General features: G+C 37.9%; 1 protein-coding gene and 1 long non-coding RNA gene across 3 annotated transcripts in view; both read right to left on the bottom strand.

Annotated features, from left to right (window-relative positions):
• The window catches only part of LRMDA (leucine rich melanocyte differentiation associated), a 661,880-nt gene extending 660,769 nt beyond the window's left edge, over positions 1-1,111 (bottom strand). Inside the window, exon 1 of the mRNA XM_085063983.1 lies at positions 970-1,111. The gene's annotated coding sequence lies outside the window, so the exon portion shown is untranslated. The remainder of the gene's footprint in view (positions 1-969) is intronic.
• A 1,156-nt stretch (positions 1,112-2,267) lies between these two features.
• The window catches only part of LOC146435464 (uncharacterized), a 111,925-nt gene continuing 88,894 nt past the window's right edge, over positions 2,268-25,298 (bottom strand). For both annotated transcript variants that reach the window (XR_014853242.1, XR_014853241.1), the window contains 5 exons: positions 15,082-15,132; positions 14,657-14,767; positions 5,485-5,572; positions 5,310-5,368; positions 2,268-5,190 (listed from right to left, as the gene is read on the bottom strand). This is a non-coding gene — a long non-coding RNA (uncharacterized LOC146435464). The remainder of the gene's footprint in view (positions 5,191-5,309; positions 5,369-5,484; positions 5,573-14,656; positions 14,768-15,081; positions 15,133-25,298) is intronic.

The raw sequence follows: 25,298 nt of genomic DNA, 5'->3' as shown, positions 1-25,298 counted from the left end.
TTAATTTAGAAGAGGATTTTGGCATGAGTCCAAATGGACTTCAGCTGGCCATGAATTTTTTTTAAGTGTATGGTGCTAGCTTATTGTTTCTGACTTTATCCCAAGTCAGTTTCAACAGCAAATGGCTCACCAGCAATGTTGTAAAGCAATCACATTCTGTAACAGCCATCCTCTGGGAATAGTGGGAATAAACCACACAAGTGTTGTTAAGATAGAGTACAACACACTTCAAAAACAAATTATCCAATGTGACGGCTGCAAGGGAGAGGGGAGGACTCAGTAACCCAGCAAGTGCTGTCCTGTTCCAAAGCCTTGCACAACGGAGGAATTGGTAGGTAGCATGAAATCTACCATGATTAAATAACATTTTTATCACGCAAAGAACTGTATATTACCAATGACAAGGTAAACAATAGTCTAAAAGCTGTCTCTTTTCCTTCTAACACTTAAGAAGCCCCAGCTTGCTATTTAAAAACAGAAGAAAATCACAAAACAATGATGTAGAAACAACCACATTACACATAAGAGTTACAGAACTCCCTTCTGAAGGTGAAAGTCATCATGACGAAACTTACCTTTGCTGTGGAAAACAAGTTATTAACAAAACCCAAAGAATCTTAAGTCAAACACATAAACTTTTAAATTTTTGAACAAAATAAATCTGCCAAAAATAATTCTTTCTTAAAATGAAATACCATACTGCAAGATACACAAATAACAAACAACCTAAAGGCTACTCTGACATAAAAACTGAAATCCTTTGTTTTAAAGGACAACAGATCTTTGTGAAGGAAGCTTGTTTTCAATAGCAAAGGGAACAACATTTGAACCAAAGAAGGCTTAAGTAGATGATGATTTGTACAGGGATTTTTTTAATATATACTAAAAAGAATCTCCGAAAGGAGTTAACGTGATGACAAACATTGCTCAGAGAGAAAACAGCGCTGTTATTTGAGCGGAGGCACTGACCTGCTGGCAGTTTGCTCCCGCTTCCCTCAGGCCCGGCTGTGGGTGAGCGATGGCGGCAGCGCCTGTCCCTCACGGCCCTTCTGGCTCCAGGCACAGTGGGGCCATCGCATCCATCCAGGCAGCCAAATGCCAGCTTCATGCTCACAGCACCCTGGCTGTACCCCTGGGCAGGGCAGCTGGTGTGACGAGGGTTGATCTTCCCCAGGTGAGCAAGTCCAAATGCACAGGTTTCCTCAATTTGCCCAATTAGTGTTACTCAGTGCCCCGTGCTGGGACGGAGCTGGTAGCTGGGCAGGTTGCTGTGAGGCAGCTGTAAACTCTGGGAGATGCCCGCAGTGCATCCAGGTGTTTCACACTCGTGCTGGGTTTCCTCCCACCAGGGACAGGGGGAAGGACATGGGCCTCCTCCCCTTCTCCTGAAGCTCTGACCGATGCCTCAAGCGCCTTTGGGCCCTCACTGCTGAGGGGAGGCGTGAGGGAACCTTCTGGAACCCCTGCGGGTGACAGTGCCTCGGGGCTCATCATACTGATTTAAAGAACAAAAACATACCTGAAAAATGAGGAACTCTGTTCGCTGGTCCTATTTTGGCAATCGAGAATGGCCTCCCCAGCGAGAAAACCAACTGGTCTTGGGCTTGTGATTCTGAAAAATGTTATCACTGAATGTTTGTGTGATGCCTGATATCTACAGTTTACTGTGACATGAAACAAGGATGCAGACTCCTGCCCACAGCATGTAAACTGTAAATGTGATAACAGAGCTGATCTCCTCCTTCCAGTTGGCTGGGGGAAACACTGGGGAAAAAAAATAAAGCAGATCCATCTTCATGGGCTTCTCAGGAGTTGCTCTCTGCTGAGGATACAGCTGGGATGAACTCATGTTAAACATACCTGAACAGCCATCACCATGTAATTTCTTATGGACTAGAAAGCAGCCATAAAGTGATTACTTTTAGGTGCAATTGAATTAAAAGCTACACTTGTTTACTTATTAAAAGGATGCTAATAAGGCCATTCAGTCTGTACCTGAATTCTTAAAACCTGTATTAGAGAAGAATATTAAAGTGTAGATACAAAAACCACATGAAGGAGAAAACGAACTATTTTGAATACCTATTAAGAGCTCCAACTGATATTTTACATCACAAGTAGCAGGCCCCAGTTGTATACATTCATTATTCTTGTCCCTTCCTTGAAATGAATAGCTTGCTATTTTACTTTTCTAAAAAGTAACCACAGCTAAAATCAGTAACAGAAATAAATGATAGAAATGTAACAGTGGAAGTTCTGCAGCTTGGACATTAATGTTTTATTAAGACTTTGAGACAGACTTGTGACAGAATTAGGCAAACACAGGTGACAAACACAAATAGCATGAAGAAAAGAAAGCCTTTATGGTTAAAAGGTCTAACGTGTAGCGTTTTTTTACTGAACTAGAGCAAAGATTTATTTCCTCCCCCTTGCCCCCACCCAAAGGAAAGCAACTTGATTTTCTTCTGGATTCATATATAATGTTGATGGAGCACTGTCACACTCAAAAACTCTTCCTTTTGGCTTTTTGGCAAACAAAGGAAGAAAAAACTTTTCCTTCTCTCCATAGCACTTATTAGTTTGCTAATGACATTAGACATAAAATATGAAGGATATGCAGTTCATAAAACCTCCAAAGGACACAGAAATAGTAGGCTAATAAGGGTGGGAGTTTGTAAAATCTATGCCTACTCCGCAAACAAATGTGATGTTTTCAGATCTGTCAGCTGCTTTTAGTAAGAGAGATACAGATTTCCAGTAAATGCAAGCAGAGATAGACTGACAATTCATTTACATACAGAGTTGTGGTGATTTGACTGAGGGCTTGACTGCACATGGAATTATTCAGGAATAAAAGCAGCATTCTTACTGAATAACTGTCTCATGCAGACATGCTTGTTCTAGAATACAAACTAGAATAAGGTAATTATGTTATGTGATAAGCTTCCATATGTAGAATAATTTTGTAGAGCTGTGACATTTAGATTCAGATCCTGCCTCAGCCTGAAACAGTTTTCAATTAAAGTAATATCTTAAACTCGAATTTTTGAAAATTTCTTCATTCAAAATTCTGGGAATCCCTTCCAGGATTTTTTTTGTCTGTTGAAACTAATGTGTCTTAGTTTGATTGAGAACAGGTTTTAAATACATGAAATCACTGTAGATTTCTTTTACTTTTCTTACAAATTTCATGTAATCCAGAGTCTTACCTGAGCTCAAGCCTCCGAAATCTGGATTTGTGTGTCTTGAACTCATCTCCTATAGTTCTAGGGATATTGTGTCTTGACAGTCTTCCAGTATCAGTTCCACACTTCCCTAGAGTGAGGATTTCTGACCCTTCTGTTTACTTATTCCCACACTCCTCTGTATAAGACAGCACAGGTTCCAGCTGTCTGTGCATGAGCAGTCTTTGGTCAGATGTCTCTATGAAGTGCTAGGAGGATGGAAAATCACACATGAGTTCCAATTGCCTTCTGGTGTGAATAGAGCAGAAAGTGTCATTGCAGGAGGGACATCTGCAATTGTGGTCTGCAAAAGTTTGTAGAAGAAACAGCAAAAAATGTGATAAAATAAATTACTAGTCTTTAGCTTGAAAGAACTAAAAATTTCAGTATCGAATCCTGCATAAAAAGAGACCAAAGCAGTTCTAAAATGTATCTATTTCCTAGCTCTGTTGAAAGGACTATGAATGTTCTACCTTCTTCCTCACCTCCCAGTCAGCATGGAAGTTGCAGTGAAAAGTCTTTAATAGCAGTGTGAGTTTCAGGACAGAGAAGGAATGATCCAAGGCAGAACTAGGGAATCTAGACCAATTGATCTATACATTAGAGGATTTCTGGAATGTGACTCACAGAATCATTGTTTATGGTGTACCACAATATGAAATACCTTAACTGCATGAGGGAAGAAGACATTCTACTTCCTCGACACCACTTTTCTTATATCATAACCTCTAGCCCACCAAGTGGGTCCAGATGGCTGCAAATCAGTGTTTTTAAAATCAGCTTATTATTTCTAGCTATACTTGAATTGATTACTTTAAAAAAAATCAAAGCTGGAATTATAGTACAAATGTGTATATACTTCATAGACTTCCATTGTATAACTTTGTCTTACTGCTACACTGCTAAATGTAATTTCAGTAGTGCTAGTTTTATGGCATAATCTATGCTGTGTCACAGTGGGTTAAATTAAAGCTTAAATTAAGCAGTTCCTTAGTGTCTTGCACTACTGGTCTTTCCGTTTTCAGAAGGGAAAAATGGAGACAACGTCATTAGTAAAATATAAACACAATTTTAATGTTTCTGCGCTACTAATTGTTAATGCTTGAGAATTTTTCAGAGGAAAAAGTCAAGACATCTGAAAATTCTGTGCAGGTCAAGTATGGCCTGTTCTGTAGAGTCCCCTCCTATAACTAATCTGCTAAGCAGACAGCAGCAATGGAAAATCCTTTTAGTATAGGTGCTGTCCAGCTACAGAATTGCAAAACCTTAGGTATAGGGATTAGCATTATTTTAGGAATGATGGAGGGAAGCCTGTATCCAAGCCTTTGCTAATCTGAAAGAGTAGTAATGTGTCAGGCTTTTAGTCTGATCCTCTTGTGCAATAGTCACATCTGACAGAATTTTGGGTTTAGGTGTCTTAAATCTACAATAATTACCAGTCTGTCTGTGAGTTAGTAAACTGGCCTGAAACAGCTTTTGGACAAGTGAATGATCAGAGATGAAGTAAAGAAATATTAATTACATAAAATTATCAACTTTTGGCCTTGCAAGCTGCTTAGTAGTAGAAGGACTTTTTCTGTCTTTCCAAGGACAAAAAACCCCCTTTTTCTTTCCTTGCTTCATTAGGACTTTGCACCTTAGGTAGGTCTGAGACAAGGGCAATGTCACCATGGCAGGGTCCTGGCTGTCACAGTGAGGAAGCAGGGCAGGACCACAGACAGTAGCTGATATTCAAGAGTTCAGACAATCAGACAAGTCTGTGGTGATGAGGCAGATCCAAGGTCAAGCTGGCAGTCTATCTGCAGGTCAGTGAGTGCAGCTGGGATCATGACCTCTGACCAGGTTCATGGTGACAAAGTGAGGCCAAGGCCATCAGCCCTTGGGTCAGGCTTGGGATCAGTGGGGCCCATGCCCTTGGTCTTGCTCAGGCAGGGACTGAGGAAGCTCCAAAGCCTGTGGACAGGGGCTGGGGGAGACAATGGGTAAAGTTAGTGAGCTGTGAGAGCCCTGACAACTACAGAGTACTGTCATCAACTCATGTCATGTTGGCCATTCAAAACTCCTTAGAGATGCTAAGAATTTTACCTTGTGATGTTTGAAGACTTCCTAGAGATAAAACAGTCATCCCAGAGTTGTCATGTTCCCTGCAAAAAAGAGTTAGAGTTTTATCATTCCTGTATATTATTTAAATCTGACATACCGCTTCCATTCAAATACAAGTTTTTGCTGGTGAAAGGAGTGGAAGATGAAAATTGCTAACCTGTAGAGATAGATGTATAATTCTGCACATGCCCAGAACTCAAAATCCAAGAAAATCATCCCAGGGGCATCTCTTTACTAAAGTTTCACTGCAACAACAACAACAACAACAACAACAACAACAAAAGAAGTCAGGTCTTAGCTTTCTCTGAAACATTTCATATAGAGCAAACTTACTGACTGACATATATAGGCATTTATCTAAAGATAATGATTAGTCTTACTGCAGAAGTCTGTGAATTTTATGCTGTTCATAGAGTCTCAATTTGGACTCATTCTAGGGTTATTCACTAGAGAAAAATTATGGTATATAAAGAGGCTTTCTGCTTATAGTGAATTTTTAAGACAGTTAATATTGGCTTATTTTGTGTAAATAAACAAGAACTGAGAAATCTAAGGCTAGGCAGAGGTCAGATTTTGTCACTTAGGCTCTATTCCTAAAAGGCCTCTTCTTGCAAATAGTACCTCATACAGAATGCACAAAAATGAAAGTTTTAGTCAATTAAGTTTGTTTAAATGGCATTGTGGGGGATAAGCCCAAACTGTTTCAGAAAGTGTTATCCTAGTGTTCAGAGACCTTGTACTTAGGCAGTCAGCCAGAATCTATCACCATGGATTCACAACAATCAAGGCCTTGACAAGTTTTATGTCTAAAGAAAACCAGTTAGTCAATTAATGGTTAAAGACTTCAAAACATCTTTTTGTTGGTATGACACTGATTCAAAAGATAAAAGACTAAGGAAATCTTTTCAATGGTTTTCTGTTCTTTTCTCCAAATCTCCGAAGGAGGAGGAATGACCAAAAAAAAAAAACCAAACCAACAACCACAAATCCTGCTAGAGCGCATAATAGTTAACTAGTAGCCAATCGTTTAGAGTAACACTTCCATTAGCAATTGGTACATTTCCTCTAAAACAGAAAGAAACTTTCAATGGATTTTACGGTTTCAGACTTCAGTCTTTTCTTTAATTGGATGTGGCCATTTAATTTTGAATGAAATAGTTTTTCTTTTATTGCATTCTGATACATGCCAGCTTTGACAGAGAAAGCCAGCAACATAATGCTCATATGGCACATTAAGAGCCACACTCTGTTGTGGCTTTGCACTTCAGAGACCCTAAATTCTACAAAATTTGTTCATTAAAAGGCTTGACTACAGCCGTCTCAATAATTGAAGGAGGCACAATTGCTTTTTTGCAAAACCTATTTTTGAGCTCTATGAAGGGAGAAAATAACAAATTGTCTGCCCCAATTTCTCTTCATAGTCTTTAGCTAGCTCAATCAAACATAGCTGCACTTATTGCAGGAGCTTCTCAATGAAATTCTGTAGCCCTGGTAAAGAAAATCAGACTGCATAGTCAGAGAGATTTTGCTCATCCTGAAATCTAATAAGATATCTTTAAGAATTTCTTCAGGAAGCAAAGAGTTCTGATTCCTGAAGCTACTCAGAACTCATTGTTCTAAGTGCCATTGAGCAAACTCTAAATATTATAGTGAGGCTCACAATAATGCAAGTATGTGCATACACACTGCCTTGTAGATTTTCATTGCTTGCAACTCTAACTCTAATGTCAGCAGCCATTTGGATGCCTTCTAGAACAGCCACAGATTTTGGATGTGCCAGTTCCTGGAAATCTCTTAAAGAAAATGTGCAGCCAGTACATGCCTGCACAACTCTGCTGACATCAGCAAGTTGTTTCATGAACATAAGTTGTTTGCTAAAGGAATATTCAGTGCTTTCTCTTAGTGGCCTGAATTTGGGAAATTGTCCTTCTTAGCATTAGCGTTCAAACAGAAGAATACTAGCACACCACTGGACTCAGTTTTCACTGAAATTCTGCAATCCAATGAAGTCCTCATCAGCAGTTCTGGTTTCCAAAACACCAGTTTTCTTGGTACCCAAGAGCTCCAGCTATGTAGATGACCTTAAATATACAATTTAGATATTCAAATGCAGTGATTGTATCTGCAGACCTTGCCTTAGCTTTAAGAATATTCTATGTAGAAGTATAAAATCCAAAGCCAGAGAAATAATGTATTTTCCTGTGTGAGTTTCAACATCAGTCTGGAGAATTCTTTGGCCTAAAGCTGCCCAGGATCCTTCTACTGTAGACCAAAATTTTTTTTAAAAATTATTATTTTCAGGTTAATTTGCTTCCTTTAACAGTGAAAAAACCTGCAGCAAAAACAATTCTCCAGTGGCAAAATATTCCACAGGTTTTCGTCTTTTCCACTCAGAGAATCAACTTCTGTTCCTTAATTGCATCCATCTGAATAATTTTAAACCCATATTTTACTTTTTTCGTGTCCAAGTTCTATAATTGTTATACTTGGAGGCACCTGCAGAGAAGATTGATGAATCATCTTGCAGCAGCCATCAACTTTCTGAATGTATAAATTGTTTATTCAGGGTTAACTCACAGAGATCAAATAGTCTCTTCACTCATACCACGGCAGCAGCTTTATTAAGTAGACACCTACATGTTTCACAGTTGCCACCATTTTCAGAAAAACAACCTCAAAGCATCAACCAGAATTCATTATTTGTATTTAAATAAATTCCCCAAACATCACAGAGTCTAAGGAATTGTAGAGGGCAGACGAGGGACACCTTGTATGGGAATTAAGAAATTACATGTCCTTAGTGCTTTCTCCCATGTTAATATAAACAGTGGTTGCTAAAGTTCAAGGAGATGACTTCAGCTATGCAGGTTAAAGGTGTTTTTCTCCACAAGACTACTACCAGCCTGGCTGACAGCCTCTCCACTTCATAGCACTGGAATGGATTTCTTCTGTGCACAAATTGTACTAAATTAACCCTCCTTGGCAGTTCAGTGATAAAATTATATATTTTTAGTGAAGCCAGCAGTTGGGATTTTCAAGGGTATTTTTCTTTTTGTTTCAACAAGAATATCAGTGAAAGAATGTGCCCTGAAAAATTGTGTCATTCAATTTTCATTTTGGCTAGAAACCAAACTGCTTTCAAAAGGTGCACCTCATCAAGAAAGGGAGCCTTTGTTTTGTTTAATTTCAAAGTTATAAAACACAAAACTGTGAAACTGGAGTAATAACATTTCAGCCAACTTAAGCAGGGATGCAATATATGACCAAATTTTTCTTGAAGCAATGAAGATTCAAACCCTGGTTTCCACTTTTTGCCTTTCCTTTTTGTCACAGCAATTTTTTTTTTTTTGAGAAAAAAAGCTTATGCATCCCTCTATTTCCAAGGATATGTTTTCATTAACTCAGGTCTAGAGCTATTTAGAAAACAGAAGAAAATGTTTATCACTGCTTTAATTTGATTAGTTGAAACGTTGCTGGAAAAAATCAACACTTCAACATGTGAAACATTTTCATTAATTTTACAAATGTCAACAGGGGCTGGTTCTGCAAGAAGTCAGGAGTGGAAGATCTGTGCCCAGCAGCCACAACGTATTGGAAAACTAAATCAGCTCAGTAAATCTGTCCCCAGACAGAACCAGATAGAACTGACTTGCAAGCATTAGAGTTGTTTCCTCTTTCCAAATCCAAAGCATGAACTCTTCTGAAAGAATCCCCTTTCCAGAATTCTTCTTCCATCAACCATTAAAACAAAGAAACAAATGAGAAAAAAAGCCTGGCTTTTCAAAATGTCTGACACTGGCCAACCAGAAAGGGCGAGTTATGAATCATTTGAAAAAATTTTTACTATGGTCATTGCTGCAACACATTTGGAAATCCTTGGATGCTCTAGGCCTGTGTATATGTATATATGTATGCATAAACATGAGTACAGTTCCTCTTGGAGTTCCCACTTCTTCAGCTGCCAGCTGAAATACTTTGAGGTAAGAGGGGATTTTTGCTAAGGGAAAAAGGTTCACAAATCGATGACGTTCACCATCACATTTGAACACATTATAACCCAGCAAAATTCACATGTAAACGAACTTGAGGTATTTCCATGAAATCCACTGAGAATCAGCTTGGGGGGGGGGGGTAAAAAAAAGGGTGAAAAAAAAGAACTAAAAGAAGTTCAATTCTATTACAATAAAATACCCAACTTAAGCTAATTATTTAAGCATTCTCTTAAAAAAATATAAAAACTTTAATTGAAATTGAGCACATGAACCAAGACTTAATCAACTGTAGTTATCAAATTCAGCTAGTGGTAAGCCACAAACTCTGAAAGGCCCCATTTGACTGATAAATGCAACATTTTTTTAATTTGTGCAATAAAAATAGCAATATTGTTTAATGTGAAATGTGAAAAAATTATTGCAACAAAATCACCCTTGCACCCAAGCTGAGAGTTTGGCCCTGGTCCTCCTCTCACTGAGGCTGGGAGCATGGTCTCCCCAATACACCTGATTTACATGGTGTGAGTGTGCCTTTTTGTACACAAAATTTTAGCACACAGCAATCTGTGATGGCTGATTTCCACCCTCCCTCTCTCCTTCTTTCCTTTATAACTGGGTTTATAATGAACACATTGACACAGCCTTAACTATGGCAACATTAGCATTTGCCATTATAATTAACAGATTCTTTTTTTCCATTGTGATTTACATGCATATAGTCTTCCCAGTGCAGTAATTACAGATGGTATAGCTTGTAACATATACTATCCATGAACAACAAATACATTCTTTTTAGAATATGTCTCCGATAAATTTTATTTAAATATAAAAGGTAATAGGCAGAAAATGTCGTTTGCTTACAAGTTTCCTTTATGGTTGTTTGACTGTCACTTTTCTGCAGATTTATGATAATCATTCTTGCAACAAAAACGTTTACTTCACTGTCTAAATAATAAGGTAATTTGTTACAGCTAATTACTCAAGTGCTTCCTTAATCTCAATTAAAAGATTCAGGCTGATTTTCTACATTTCTGCAGCACTATGTTCCAGAATATCTTGTTAATGTATTCCCAATCACATATTTGTTAAGGAATGCATGGTCCATGCAAAACTGAAATGCTAAAATACATAGCTGCAATCTTAAACAATGATTTATTGTGACATGGGATGTGGGACATTTCCACAGCTTTTGTGATTGCAGTAATGAAGCTGTAAACCAAATAGCATGAAATGAAGCAAGGCCTTACAATTTAATCAGCTCGTAAACAGATCTACTGCATCAAGCAAATGACATTATTATCCATCCGAAGTAAATCATGCTAATCTCAGGAGATAAAATCAACATCATTAATGGTCACATGTCATATTCATCAACACTAAACCATCCCTTTTGACAGATTAATCCTAACTACAGCTCCCACGATGTATGGTAATAGGGCTTGTAGCATACATTTCATTCAGCAGTAAGGCTAACCAGCACTCTTAGTCTGCTATTACAAATAATTTTTTTATTGATTTACATATTTTAAAATGCATTTAAGGTGAGGTACCATTAAAAATGCTGTCACTATCACATATTTCTTCCTCACATTCTCAGCTTGTATTAATAGAAACTAGAAACTAAACACTGCATGCCATATAAATACTTTCTTTAACACACTGTTAGTAGTAATTAAAGACTTCTGCCTGTGTTTTTCATTCAGCAATGAAAATATTCACCCTTTTTAATAGGGCTTAAAGAACTATTGACACTATTATTCCAATATCTCATTTGTAGTGTACCAGAGCATAGTGCCCCTGGTCATGGATCGGGGCTCAATCAAGCCAAGTAGGATCCTGAAGACTTTATTGTCTATTATCCCATCATTAATACAGCAAAGATGCATTTATGATATTCACTCTTCATTGCAGTTTATTGTGTCATGCAGACTGGTTGTGTATTTCTGCTCTGACTCTAGCTCCTGTGCATTGCTTATTTGTTCCAAACACAAAATATATTTATTTATCATGGAACTGACCCTGTATGAATGCTTTTGAAAAGTGTCCACTATTCAAAGTGTCACTTTCCTTGAACAGGCACTGAATTATATTGACAGGCACATTATCAAGGGCTGCTGACTGACAGAATGAATGACTGCGGCTCCATGCCGCATTGCCAGTCATTGACTGAGTGGGTGCAAAAATTATCTACAACCTTTGGAGATCTAAAGGACTCTGAACTACCGCTAGAAAAGAAGATATATGCAAGTGATTTACTTGCACAGCATTTATCAACTTAGTACAAACATCTCGACTATTGCCCAAACTACTTCACTAATGTAGTAATTCATTAATGGTTTATACTCTTTCCTGAAACTATTTTTTTAACATCCCTTTTATGCAATTATTAATGTCACATTATTTAATAAGTGTTTATGTTTCACCAGGGAAATGATTGTGGCAATAATTTTAAAAGCAACCACTGCCCCCTGCATTTGTTTCTTGGCCAGTGTGGGTTAAGATGCATCTTAGTAAGATTATAGTAAGGGCAAGGCAAAAACAACATTAGAGACTGCCTGTGGCTGACGTGTAGCAATCAGTAAGTCTGGTTAAGAGAGAAGGCAGAATGCTTCCTGGACTGTGCTGGGGTTTTAGGAAAACACTAAACTAACCATAAAAGCATTTAATTTACTTGCCAAAATAATTTATTCACCAGACGTATTTTTGATTGACATAACAGCAGCTTGAAGAAGCAGACCACAAGATTCTACTTTATCTATTGACTAGAAAAAAAGGGGTAATAAAATGTTTCAATAAATGCATTAATTTCAAAACCTCAAAGCACTAATGTCAAATTTACTGGAATCTACTGACCTTTAAATAGCTTTTGAAGATTTTATGACTTAGATTGTCACATTACTTACTAAGAATCCTTGAGAAATTGTTTTTTCCGTCTATGGTGTGTTTTTAATGTTGAGGCAGTGAAGATATTCCCTCTTCTGCCACTGTCCTTTTTACTCTCACTGCTCCCTGACTTGAAGTTCTACATAACTAATTACTTAATCTTTGACAAGCTGCAGATATCTGTGGTGCTTATCAGTGATCGTGGTTCAAGGACTAAAAGAATCACTGACGAGGAGGAACAAAAAACTCCACCTTTTTTGTAAGATTTTTGTGCTATTGCACAACATAGAGAGAGCATGGTGTCATTGAGGTAGTATACTCCTCCAAAACTGCTCTCGTACTTCCAGATATGTCTGCTCTTCAAAGGTTTACTAGTAGAGCCAAGATGAAAGCAATCAGTATTTTAAGGTGCATGGTTTTGGTAAGCAAAAGAAACAAACCTGTTTCTCAAGCAGTACAAGAAAAACTGGCAACAGAATTTCCTGCTGGTATGAGTGTATATAAAGTAGAAGTTTTGCCAGCACAGCTATGGTGGAATGAATGTATAATAAAAAATAATCCCAATAGAGCCATGAGACCAAAATTTTCCTTTGTAGACCAAGCCCTAGGAAGAAATCTCACAAGCAACAATAATTGTGATCTGAAAAGGAAAAGGATGGATTGTCTCACTTTTATCTGCAAGAAATGAAGGAACAAAACCATACAGTGCACAAAAGACAGCAAGGGTGCCTCTAAAAGCTCACTTATGTGCACATTAGAAATATGGATTAAGATCACCATTGAAAGGATACAGATAGTGTCATGCAACTAACAGATAATTAAGAGTAAAATAATGTACTATTTTTATTCCTAACCTTCGGTCCTCCCAGTTTAGTAACTATATGAAAAAACCTTCTTTGAGAACTTTGTGTAAGGCATTTAGCAGTAGGACTCACATCTGTGTGACTACACACCACACTATGTGTAGTATTAAAATACCATATCATCTTAAGTTTTTTTATCAGAGTGTATTAAAAATACCATTAACTAATATAATTACAGGCAACTTGTTAATCCATTTGTTTAATCTTTTAAATACTACTAAAAAAGGAAGATGTGCTTATTTTTTAATAAATCATGATAATATTCTCTCAGTTTAAAGAGCTACACATCAAACTTATACAGATAACCGTGTTAGTCTCAAAATGATAAAACATGTCAAGATATAAAGATCATTTTATTGCTTGAAGTCATTACTTAAAATATTGTACTTCAGTTGCATACACATGATTCCTACAGTGAATCATCTGAAATAAACTCTACTTTTTAGGCACTTAATTGAAAGCAGACAAGCTAACAACCTGCCCTAAAAATCTATGGAAAAAAGATAACGAACAGAAAACATCCTAATTTTATGTATATATGTTTATTTCGTGGTTTAAGCTCAGTGCAACTTAATTCAGTCTATTAAGCAACAAATTGCAGAACAAAGTTTTGATGCTAGTAGCATTGCCAATTACAAGCCAAACTATTACCTGAAGAAATGCACATTACCAAGGATATGACTGTTAAATAGTTGAGAATAATAAAGCCAGCTAGAAGATTTGGGGTACCCAACACTGACTGATAAAGCAGGCTGGATTCTCCTGCAGGTAAACATATTATGAAGGACATTCAGAGTAACACAAAACGAAGTTAGCATTTTACTACCATGACGCACTGGTGAAAATGTTGGTGTAATACGCAGTGCTGGACATTTAGGTCCCAAATTTCTCTCCAATGTTTGAATTTGTCTCAGGTTTGTAGTAAGTAGTGAAAAAAAAATCGATTGCTCGTTAATTAGCATGAAGTAAGTTGAAATGCAGAATACTTTGAAAAATCAATGTAAAGGATCCAGGTTGAAGCAGTGGTTAGAGTATAAGAAAGATTTATATTATTATAAAACAACAAAAAGTACAAAGAAGCCATGGGAATAAGCTAGATATGCAGATCTCAATCTGGAACATCATAAATACAGTGACAGCCTCCACTCCCCTCAGTGGAATATGCCTCAAATACCTATTTAGTGGCATGGCAGCATTAGTTCAATAAAGGTACCAAGGCAAGAGATCCCTTATGAACATAGCAAAGAACTCCTAACAGGTGCTTTTCCTTTTGGCATTTGGCATGTAAAATATGCTTATGCACCTATGCAGTGACAAATTGGTGCCTGCTTTATGATCCACATATTTTCTTTGAACCAGCTTTTCCTGACGAGTAATCAACATTGCCACTGTTTGGGTCACATAGATGAAAACCTTAACTTTGTAGGTCGCACCGTAATTTTCATCCCAGCTGACTGTAGAGCATCTAATTTAGAGACACAAAGGTTATTATGCATGGAAGGAAGGGGAGCAGTACCAGATCTGCAAACTTAAATCTAAGGAAATGAGAAAACACTTTTTTATACTCACTGTATATAAACATACAAAATACCTGTAGCTAATCAGCAGGAAAAACTAGCCCCTTTCATTTCTCATCCACAAACTGAATAGTGACACAAGCATGGACTTCAGCATACAATCTATCAGCTTTAATATTCTCATGCTGAAAGAGAAAAAAACAGACCAAAGAATAAAGAAAATACCTTCTTTGTTAAACCTGTATTATAAAAAGATATAAACTACAAGAGTGTTATGAAACTCTTGACTTTGAGCTCTTCTTTCCAAGTTTTCTGTCTTCTACAACATTGTCAGAGATAAATCATGTGAGCACAGGGATCCTTGCAGTTAATTTAAGGCTCAGTAAAGACAAAAAGAAAGAACAAAACTCAGATTTTTGTACTCTTAGCCAACATTTGCCATAAGGTTAGTTAATTTTAATTTTTTTTATTTTAGAAAAATCACTTGGAAAAGGCCTACCTGTGCTCCTTTGTTCTCTTCTTTTTTTAACTTCCTTCTGAGTGCCATTTCCTATGCAAGAGGAAAAAAAAATCAGCTTATTATTGCACCTTCATACATACAGAAGATTATGAAAGCACATACATGTTGATCCATTTCTTAGCTGTTGACAGCGGAGTTGGAAAATGCTGGAAACACTTTTTTGGTACTGTTTGGATTATAAAAGGGTCTTGAACACACAAACTTGAAAAGACTGATTGGCTTTAATCGATTACCCATAGCTGTCTTAAAAACAGTTTTGAGCTTATACAGACATTCCCTAGCTCTTCATTTTAATGTGAAATTCTACTCTGAAAAGCAATCATCAAAACAACACCTTTATCATAAAAAAAAAAATTATTTGCATGTGTGATGCATGCTCATTTTAGCAGCTCAGTTAACTCTGAGTTTTATGTAGTGCTCAGAAGGAACTTGAGTATTCAAGGTCTGCATTCCTAACTGAAGCCCAGTGGGAAGATCAGATAGCATCTGGCCTTTGTGAATCTACATGGAGAGGCTGCTGAGAAGGAAAGAGTAGTCCTCTGTTCCCATTTACTTTTGAACTTTTGAACAGTCACAACACACATAGTGACCAGTCTCACTTCCTCCTGGCGTCGGCTGCAGCAGGTAATGCAGTGGCATTGGCTCGTCAGTCTTTCACCCAATCTGGTAAAGTAGTCAAGCAAAAAACTGTTGGTTCGTTAAGTGCCTTCTCAGCCCTTGGGAGTCCTTGGGAAACAGTGTCTGAGCCACCAGTGTTGATTCATCACAAATTTCATGAGGCAGTGCATCTCCTCCCTATCCCTTCCCATCCCCTGCCACAAGGGCATTCCACCTCTGTGGGACCATCTAGCCTACAACCCAACCAAAACCAGCTCAGTCCGACTTGCAGATGCCAGTGTGTTCAACTTTGGTTGGGATATAAAGAATGGAAAACATTTTGACTAAAAGCTGTCAAATTGCAGCAAGTAACGAAGTCCACAAGGCTTTTTTCAATGTCGTTTTGTAGAGGGAAAGAAAAAAGCCTTCAAGGAGATCATATGAGTCATGGGATTGGGTTTCTAGAGGGCTCTTTGGGATTCTTTTCGACCAAGAGTTTTCTAACACTGTTAGAGCAGGGGCTGTGTGAAACTCAGCAATTTTGACTGTCATGCTATTTTTCAGTTCCAGCTTTCATCACTTTGTGCCTTTTGGGTCTAACTTTGCCTCCACTTAAGTGGTTGTCAATGTAGAATAAATCACACGAAGAATACTTAGGGCCATGTTCTTTGCCCAGCCCACATAACAGAGGAAGGAACAAAATCCTCAAAAATAAAGGGGTATACTCTCCTTCTCAGTATGACTATTGAAATGCTGGAGAACTAACTGTTCCACTGAGGATGAGAATAGTCATTTTCTCTAATATGTACTAGATTCAAATCTGACAGGACTTGCAGACTTCTGCTGCTTCTTTAGAAAATCAGGGAAAAAAAAATCTGTGTCTTTTGAGCACAATGCATGAGCAGAACAGAGTAATAAAGAATGTATTGCACAATGTGTGAGTAGCTGCAGTACAAATTAATATATTGTGATGGGTTTAGGAGACAGAGGGGTGTCTAGAGCTGGACCTGGAACAGTCAAGCCAGTGATTCATGGCTTTCAGTAGTGAGGCCAATGATTCTTGAATTCCAGCCTCTGTAACCATGCCTTGCCATTCATTCTTTTTCAAACGCAAAATATTGCAGATATTCTTTCTGTAAGGGACACATGCTAAAGGGCATTGGGACTTGTTAGCAAACTGGAAAGTTAAGCACTTCTTTACATTTTAGGGCAGGAGGTAAACTGGGATCTAAAGCCCATTTTTTAAAGAAAAAATAATGGCCTGATTCTGACTTACTCTTGCATAGGAAGCTCATGTAAGTGTGAAGACTCTAGAGAGGAGCCAGCTTCACAGTAGGAACAGCTTATTTTGTTATTATGAGCAGCCTGAGGTGTGCTGATCATTTTACTCTTGGTATTTTGCCATCTCTTAACAAGCATTGCCACAAAATGACTCATGAAAAGGGGTTTTTTTGAATGGAGCTCAGTCATTTTGGCACAGATTCCAACTCTGATCATAGGGAAACCATTTACTTTTCCAATTACGTGGTCAAGGCACAACCCCAAGTACTGCAGTGTCTTCTCTCCCCATGTTAACCTAGCAGGAATGGCCAACTAATAAACAGAAGAAAGTGAGTGTTTGGTGAACTTTATAGCTGGAAACGGTACCAAAAAGTCTTCAGGCCATCAATTTCCATTCATTATTTGCATGCTGCTCTTGAAGATTCTTCTTGGAATCACTTTTTTGAAATGAAATTATAACTCCTGTTTTCAATAGCTATCTTTAGAAGTTACATGTAACTGACCTGTCAGCTCCTATCCTTCATCTGGTAGTGGTTTAAATCAACTCTACAGAGGAAATCAATCTGATGTAAAGCTAAGCTAGACCTTTGCTAGACAAATCTCATTAAAACAGAAGCCTTAAACACAAGGCTTTGTCACCTACACACTTGTTCTTCAGATCTAATCCACACAATGCTCTGTTGACCATGAACTCTTCGCCCCTGTGGGGACTGAGAGTGATCTCCTTCGCACTTCTTAACTTCAAAACATTGCTTTCATCCCTTCTTTCCCCCTTGATTCCTCTCTCCCTCTGATCACAGAAATCATTGCAGTAACTGTTACTCAATGCTGGCAAGCATTCCAGAGTTTCACAGATCCTCACATCCATTACTGTGTGCAGGACTGTATCCCACAGCTAGGCAGTACTGGGCTGATACCTGAGTCACTGAAGTCAGAAGAGATTTTGCCATAGACGACAATGAGCAAATTTTGAAGGAAATTTTATATTACATCCAGGTGTATTTTTTTATTAAAGGTATTTTTCACTTAATCTAAATAACAGGGCATCAGTATCCAATGGGTATATTCTTTCTAACTTTGCTCAGTGCAAAAAGCTTTTTCATTTATTATACTTTTGGTTCAAGCGCACAAAATTCAGTGGGGCAGTTAAAACCAGGCAAATAATGTACCTGATGATTTACCAGATTTTATTTACATTATTATATAGCTATTAGATGTAATATTGTCTGCTCCTGTCACTCTCTGCAATGTGTTTGATGATTCAGGGAATAAATAAAACCCAGGGTTAGCAAATAAATGAGAGCAGAATTGGCAGCACACCAAGTCTGCTTTATTTGACTGAGAGAGAGATGTGTTACATGGCCTGTTTGTTTAAATTACGCCAAGAGTTGAGATACACCAGGTGTTGTAGACTATGGAATAGAGCCCTTGAAATGTTTGCAAAAACCAGATTTCTGTGTACTGCTTTGCCAGAATACAAACCCAGAAGGTTTACACTGAGAAGTTGAAAGAACAGGACTTTGTGATACCATTTTCCTATTATTTTTATTAATTAAAGTTACAGAAATGTCTCATATGTGCTGACTATCCAGTCTCCCTGTGTGTCTGTCTCTACACTGGAATATATAGTATTTGTAATTTCGTAAAATTATTTTAGTGACTATCTTAGTGGTTCTGAAATACCATGAGATAGTTCTTTAATACAAAACAAGCCACACTATCTCTATTCAACCAAACTCTCCTTAAGTGCACTAAATGGGAGATGGATCTGAGAGATTTAATGTGTCAGCAGTTTCCCCCCCACTGCCTGTTTCATCAGAGACAGCTAGATAGAGGTGGTTAAAAACAAGGAGATCCTGATCTGTTCTTTCAGGTTTGGCATGGAAGTACAGGGACACAAAAAGACCCTAATACAGAGGGTCTAGCACAAACTATGCTTTAAAATTTTTACATTTTCCTTAGGGTCATACTAAGGATGCATTCAGGGATCCACAGCAAAGATGACTGGGCCACTACCTTTGTGCTGCTCCCCACAGAATCCTGCAAAGCAAGCAGAGTGGGGCAGATGAGTGATCCTCACCCACTTCATTGCAAAGTCAGCCAAGGCAGTTCAACCTACCATAGAAGATTGCTTGAAGTAATCCACTTAACTTTGCAGTGCTCTGGGACCAATAACCTTTGGCAAGGGAAGAGGTTAAACCAGCAGGAGTTTTGTCTTAAGCTAGTAAAGCAATTTCTGTAGAGAATGTCAGACCACAGCCTGAATCAGGTTCAAAACTTGCAGAGAGGAGGGTGGGGGGAAGAAAGAAAGGGGAGGGGAGGTAGTGGACAAGGAGGACAAGAGGAGAGAAGCAGAGAGAGAGAGTACTCATTTCCCCTTTAACTCTATGATCTGTTAGCAGCACTCTGAGCAAAACATATCTGTTTACCAACAAAATAAAGGCTAATGCATGTGAGGCTTCTTTAAGCTTCACCCAGTCATTCTTTTGTTTTAGTGATTTTCTTCTCTGCCTTGAATAGAAAAAGATTACTTTTTAAAAACCAACTGCAGCAGCAGTGACATGAATTATCTTCCAACCAAAGTACATTGTCTCAGATTCAGTTATCTCTGAGACTGCCTTTTTTCCCCTATATCTTCTAGTGGTTATAACTTACAACTGCCTGGAGTGCTTTTATTGTCCGATTCAAACATCTTGATGGACAAAACATTCCTACTGACTCTCTCTGGAGCCCTTTCCCTTGAAACCTGCCAAAGCCTGAGTTTCAGCATACACAGAGCACGCTGCAAGTCTGCCTAAACTCACTTTGCATTTAGCAAGAGGATATTGGGATAGACCCAGAGAAATGCTGAGAGGTTTGTGTTAATCTAACAAAGAAGATAATAATGCCATGCTTACATGGAAGCATTTACTTGTTTATGCTGGCTAATGTGGCTGAGTTGGGATAAATAAAGAAAGGAGATCCCTAGGATAAATTCCTAATTCTGGCAGAGTTGGACATAAAGCTCCAACTGAATGTAGTGGGACCAACATTTTGTCTCTGTTTTTTTTGCTTATCCATCAATATATGGTGAATGCCATCAGTTCCCAGTCTGTACAAGAGATAGAGAGTACAGTTGTACAAAGAAATAAACACATTTCTTAACAACTTTCCTCAAAAGTTCCTTGATTAGAAAGTGAAGAATCCACTCTTGAGCACAAGAACACAGGATGGATTTTATGTACAAAACCAAATGACTGCTTATCTCACTGCTGAATTTTTTTAAACCAATTTTAATGGTTTTGTGAGCAAAATAGATTCAATAGGTCTGATCTGCCAATACATTATTCTATTTGTATGTCAGTACAACTCCATTGATTTTTGTGCTATTATGGCTGTGTAGAAATGAAATAACATAGTGTTGAATCAAACATATTCAAAGACTGACTGATGGGCCTGTTCAGAAATCAGATGAATTAGGAAAAACAAAATACATTGAGAGGAGATGATGTTCCAGATGTGCTGTAGTGGGAGGAAGGATCACACACTATAACAAATGGGCCGGTTTCTATGATAGAGCACGTTTCACGGTGGAGAAAGTATGTGAAATGTCAGGACAATATACGCTTTGTTTGAAAGCCTCATCATTGTCTAAAAATAGTCTCCAGCTTATGTTCTTCCTCTTTGAGAACTATTCTGATCCCAATTCTGCATCTCTATTTCTTCACAGCATAAAGTTTGCTAAGTATGGATTGCACAGGCAGGACTTGGGACAAAATCTAATTTTTTTGTTTGGTTTGGTTTTGTTTTGGTTTTTTTTTGTTCCAGTAGGCTCCATATTTCTGCTTATAGTGGTGAGGCAGAATATCAAATGAGCTGTTTAACTGTGTTAACACATTTGCACTGGTTACAAGGTTCATTTTCATAATTCTGTAATGACTGGCCTTCACCCTAACATGAAAGCAAACCTTATTCTATTAAGCACTCTGTTCACCCCAGTTACTAAAAAGTGGGGCTTCTGTATATTCCAAAGTTTAGTTCACATTCACCGGCTGCTTGGTTAGGGTAATCTAAATGACAACAAGAGTATTGCTTTTCTCTAAAGAGGTGTTATAGGCCACAATACACGGAGGGCTTAAACTGTGCTCTATCACTTTACAACAGAAGTCTCAAACATGAAAAAAATACATGTGATAAAATAAGACCAACATTGGTTTTGACCTAGTTTGAACAAAGGTGCAGAAAAATCAATGAGCCCTGGAGCAGCCTAAATGCTTTGTTAGCCTTTTACTACAACATTATATATTACATGCAAATAATGGCCCAAATTTAATACTACTATTCATGTCAAGTGATTTCTTTGAATCTATATTTTATATTTTACAGATCTTGAACAGTAACATTTTTCTTTTTAGTGCAAAGTTGCTCAAGGTTCACTGGAGACTCTTTTAAATTGCTGCTTTCAGAGAAATAACAATGTAAAATGACATTATGATGTATAGCACCCTTCTGAAGACTTGAACCAGTGCAGCAGCAAGTCACTAAAACCTCTGGGAATGGAGCAATCTCCAGGGCACTATTGTCCAATTGTCCTAACTGGATCACTTTTAATTAGTTGCAATTAATTTCAAGTGACAGTGCACTGAAATATCAAATTATAAAGCACAGGAAAACACACTGGAATTTGGACAATACCATTGTTAGATAGCTTCTCTATTACAGAAGAGAACTGGATCTGATTATTGCCTGCCTTAATCTATATAATTGTCATTAATTTGTTTCTACAATAAAGATAAGACATGCAATGATGTTGCTAAAGTAGTGACAGAGCTTTAGCACTTAGCCAGCTGACATGCACTGGTCTAACAAGTACCCCTAAGAATTTTTGTATTGAAGAAATCAGTATCTATCAATCTAACAGTTGTCTGTGTTACAGCTAAAATGGTTTAGTATTGTGGGTACATCAGGCTACACCCTCTCTACATCTTTGTGCCGTTCTGTCCCAATATGTTGGTCATTCCTGCAAGGGACACAAAAGACCCAAGTTCAGACAGAGTCCTTATCAGTAGATTTCAAGAGAAACTGACAGTTATCCTCCTGTGAAGGTATGTTAGAAATCCTGCATTTGTCAGTGCTGGAGGCACCCCATCTGAGGGATTTTACTACCAAGACATGAAACAATACCTGTGGCCACTCTAGAATCCAGGCAAGGGTAGCCTTGCAGCAGTTACCTTATCCCTGACTGCCCTGGAATAAACAACCTGTAGCAAATACTGCACAGCTTGGGGGGGAGGAATGTTGGATCTTCTCCCTTCTGATCAGTGAAGTCAGTGCTCTAGAGAGTTCACACAGAGGTTTGCTGTATCCTAAGGCTAGAAGAAATGCATACCAGAGGATTGCCTGTCTTTCCTTCTGTGTCTCCTTAGCAGCACCAATTGGCACCAATGTGCCTTAGAGATATAGATAGAAGTGCTATAGATCATATGTATCACACCACAGAGAAGTCACTGAATTAGAATACTGAATTATGCTCTTAAGTCATATCTATGACAAATTAAAGCACTACATTATCTAATGTTGACACCACTAGAGGAAAAATATATCTATGAGGTCAAATGGGGCCAAATTTTCAATAAACTTATTTTAATGACAATATGTACCTCTACAATTCAAAGGGCAAAACAAACCTTCTCAAGTGAATTTAATATGACTGAAAGAAGCAAAATCATCATCTGTAGGAACTGAAATCCCAGATTGACAACACCAGAGACAGGGGAAGACACAGTGCTCACTATTCTGTGAGCCAGAACCTTCTATCACCAACAAAAGGGAAAAAGTCCTCCAAGGCGCTGGCATGGGTCCATTCAGTCCTTACTAACTGCACTGAACTTGTGTCAAGGAGAGTGGATGAATTGTGAGGTTCTGCTCCCTTCTCTGCCAGTTCCTCTGCACATGAACTAGAATAACTAACTTGCTTCACAAACCAGTTTTCAGATGTTAGCTACTGATACAGTCAAGAGTTACCTGCAGCAGAGGTGATGTAACATGGTCCTTGTGCAGTCTCCTCTCTTACAAACACAATATTATTCTGTCCCTCTGTGATTACTCTGCAATTTCACATGTTTTTACTCATCAGATTTTCACAATTTTGAAATCTGATCATAAAGCTGATTGAGTTAGGGGGACTGGGAGCTGTCTCAAATAACAATATGTTTCTGAGCATTTACATGTTCTTCTGTTAAGTGGGTATTTTTTCAGGAAAATACAGATGGAGGAACAGTTTCATCACCATTTACCAAAAAATGCAAAACAGGAATCTGTATAATTCCCAAAAAGAAACTTGTACTCACTCAAACAAGGCCTCTTTCATTGACTCATGTTTGTATAACAAGAAATGTTTCGTTAGCTTTATGAAATCAAGTAATCTACTAATTATCAAATTATTCCGTGCTGGCAAATCTGGTAAGTAAAAATACAAAAAAATTTCCACAAAGATAAATTTCTCATTGTATCTTGCATCTATCTAAAATACTTTGCTTTCTCCCCTGAAAACACCTACATTTGTTCATGTAACAAAGGCAAAATGTTTGGAATGACCAAAGAAAAGTTAAGTCATGCATTTTAAAATATTCTTTTCAAAGCAGTTTCATCATTCTGTCTTATTCAGAGCCACCAAGAAGCAAATTCACTTTATTACAGCATCCTGCTCCTCCACCTGCAATCAGAGATTCCACTAGCCAGCTGCACTGAGCAGTCTCCTGGGATCTTATACTAAGAATGGGCCAGACTTAGAAATGATGCAGTAAAAATCAAAAGCACAAGGAAATGAAGCCTCACTAAAAGAGTCCCATGAAAAACTATGATCTGATCTAGAATAAAATTCTGGTATTTTGGTACCCTGTCCAGGGTCCTCATTACAAGACAAATTGATCTTTAATGAGGAACTAGACAGAATTGGACTGGGTTCCTTTTTACAGTATAACCTATATAATCTCTGCTGCATCAAAATGTCAAAAGTGATTTAATTTCTTTCTTTTTTCTTAAACACTTCTGTGGTCTTTTTTCCTTAGAGGGACAGAATTTTTCCATAGCTGAGAACCAAGGTAAATTGTGATAGGAGTGAGGACTATCTTATACATTCACAGTGAGACGGAACGAATAAACTCTACAGAACTATTTCTTTTTAGTAATGTACATGTTTTTTTATTGCACATGAAATTAACACAAATTACAGATTTGGAAGTAGGAAATATAAAATAATCTGCCTGTCAACGTGCTGGCTAGTGCACAGCTTTGTTTGGGCTTTTTGGTTAGTTTTTTTGGTTTTTGTTTTTTGGGGGGTTTTGGCGTTTTTTTGGTAGTTTCTCTTGTTTTCCTGCTTCTTTTTAGTTACTTGGCTTAATTCACAAGATTCAAAATAAAAACATAACCTTTGACACTGTTCTATGCTTCACTATATTCAAGAGCATCTATTTTTGTTTGTATAATAATCACAGCATAAATGGTGTCGTCTTCTAACAGAGTGTGACAGGAGCTTAATTCCTGGTGCCTATGAATCAGGTCAAGAGCTCTGTCGATGACAGTGAGTTAGAGATTTACAGTAGACCAGACAAACTATAAAAACCTATGATAGGGATTATGAGTTATCAAGATGTGCTGAGCTGGCACATGCTGCTAAGTCTGCGGTCAGCATTATCCAGGGAAGCTACAGTGCCACAGCTGCACAGCACTCTATTACTACCAGTTAGCATCAGAGCGAGTATCAGCAGTGGAAAGACTTTAAAAAGGTTTGAAGGCAGGAGGATAAAGAAGGGAAATCAGGAGGAAAATGCATGACAAACAGTAACGTCTCCAGGACTGGCAACTCGTAAATCCAGAGGTTGCTAGCAAACAAATTGTACGTTCAGCACTTTAACAAAACCATTCAAGGAAATAACATCAACATCAAATTGAAAGCTTTCTATTCCCTTGTTCTGGCAGGAAGTGCGAGGAAAGCAATAACTGGGGGAGCCTGCAGTTTTTCATGCAGTGATTCTTTGTTTGTTGCACATATCATCAACTGATTATTTGCAAGAGAGGAATGTACCAGGTAGGAAAAGGGCTTCTTGTTCTGTCATGCTTTTCCTTGATCTCTAGCAATTCCTTTCTTGATTTTTAATATACATAAACACGTTGCTTATGGCTCTATGTATGCTTGCACCAATAAAAGCATAATGGCAGACTAGCTTTTCCAAATCACTAGCTCTTCAGAGATTACCACAGAGGTTAAGTCTGAGTTTTACTTTCTCAAGATTGACTACATATCCCAAATAAGAGTCCGTTTGAGAACTGAGATATGT

The sequence above is a fragment of the Lichenostomus cassidix genome, chromosome 6 (genome assembly GCF_008360975.1).
Source record: "Lichenostomus cassidix isolate B80296 chromosome 6, HeHo_3.0, whole genome shotgun sequence".
Taxonomy (NCBI): domain Eukaryota; kingdom Metazoa; phylum Chordata; class Aves; order Passeriformes; family Meliphagidae; genus Lichenostomus; species Lichenostomus cassidix.
Note: the sequence above shows the minus strand (reverse complement) of the source record. Positions and strands in the feature narration are given on the sequence as shown.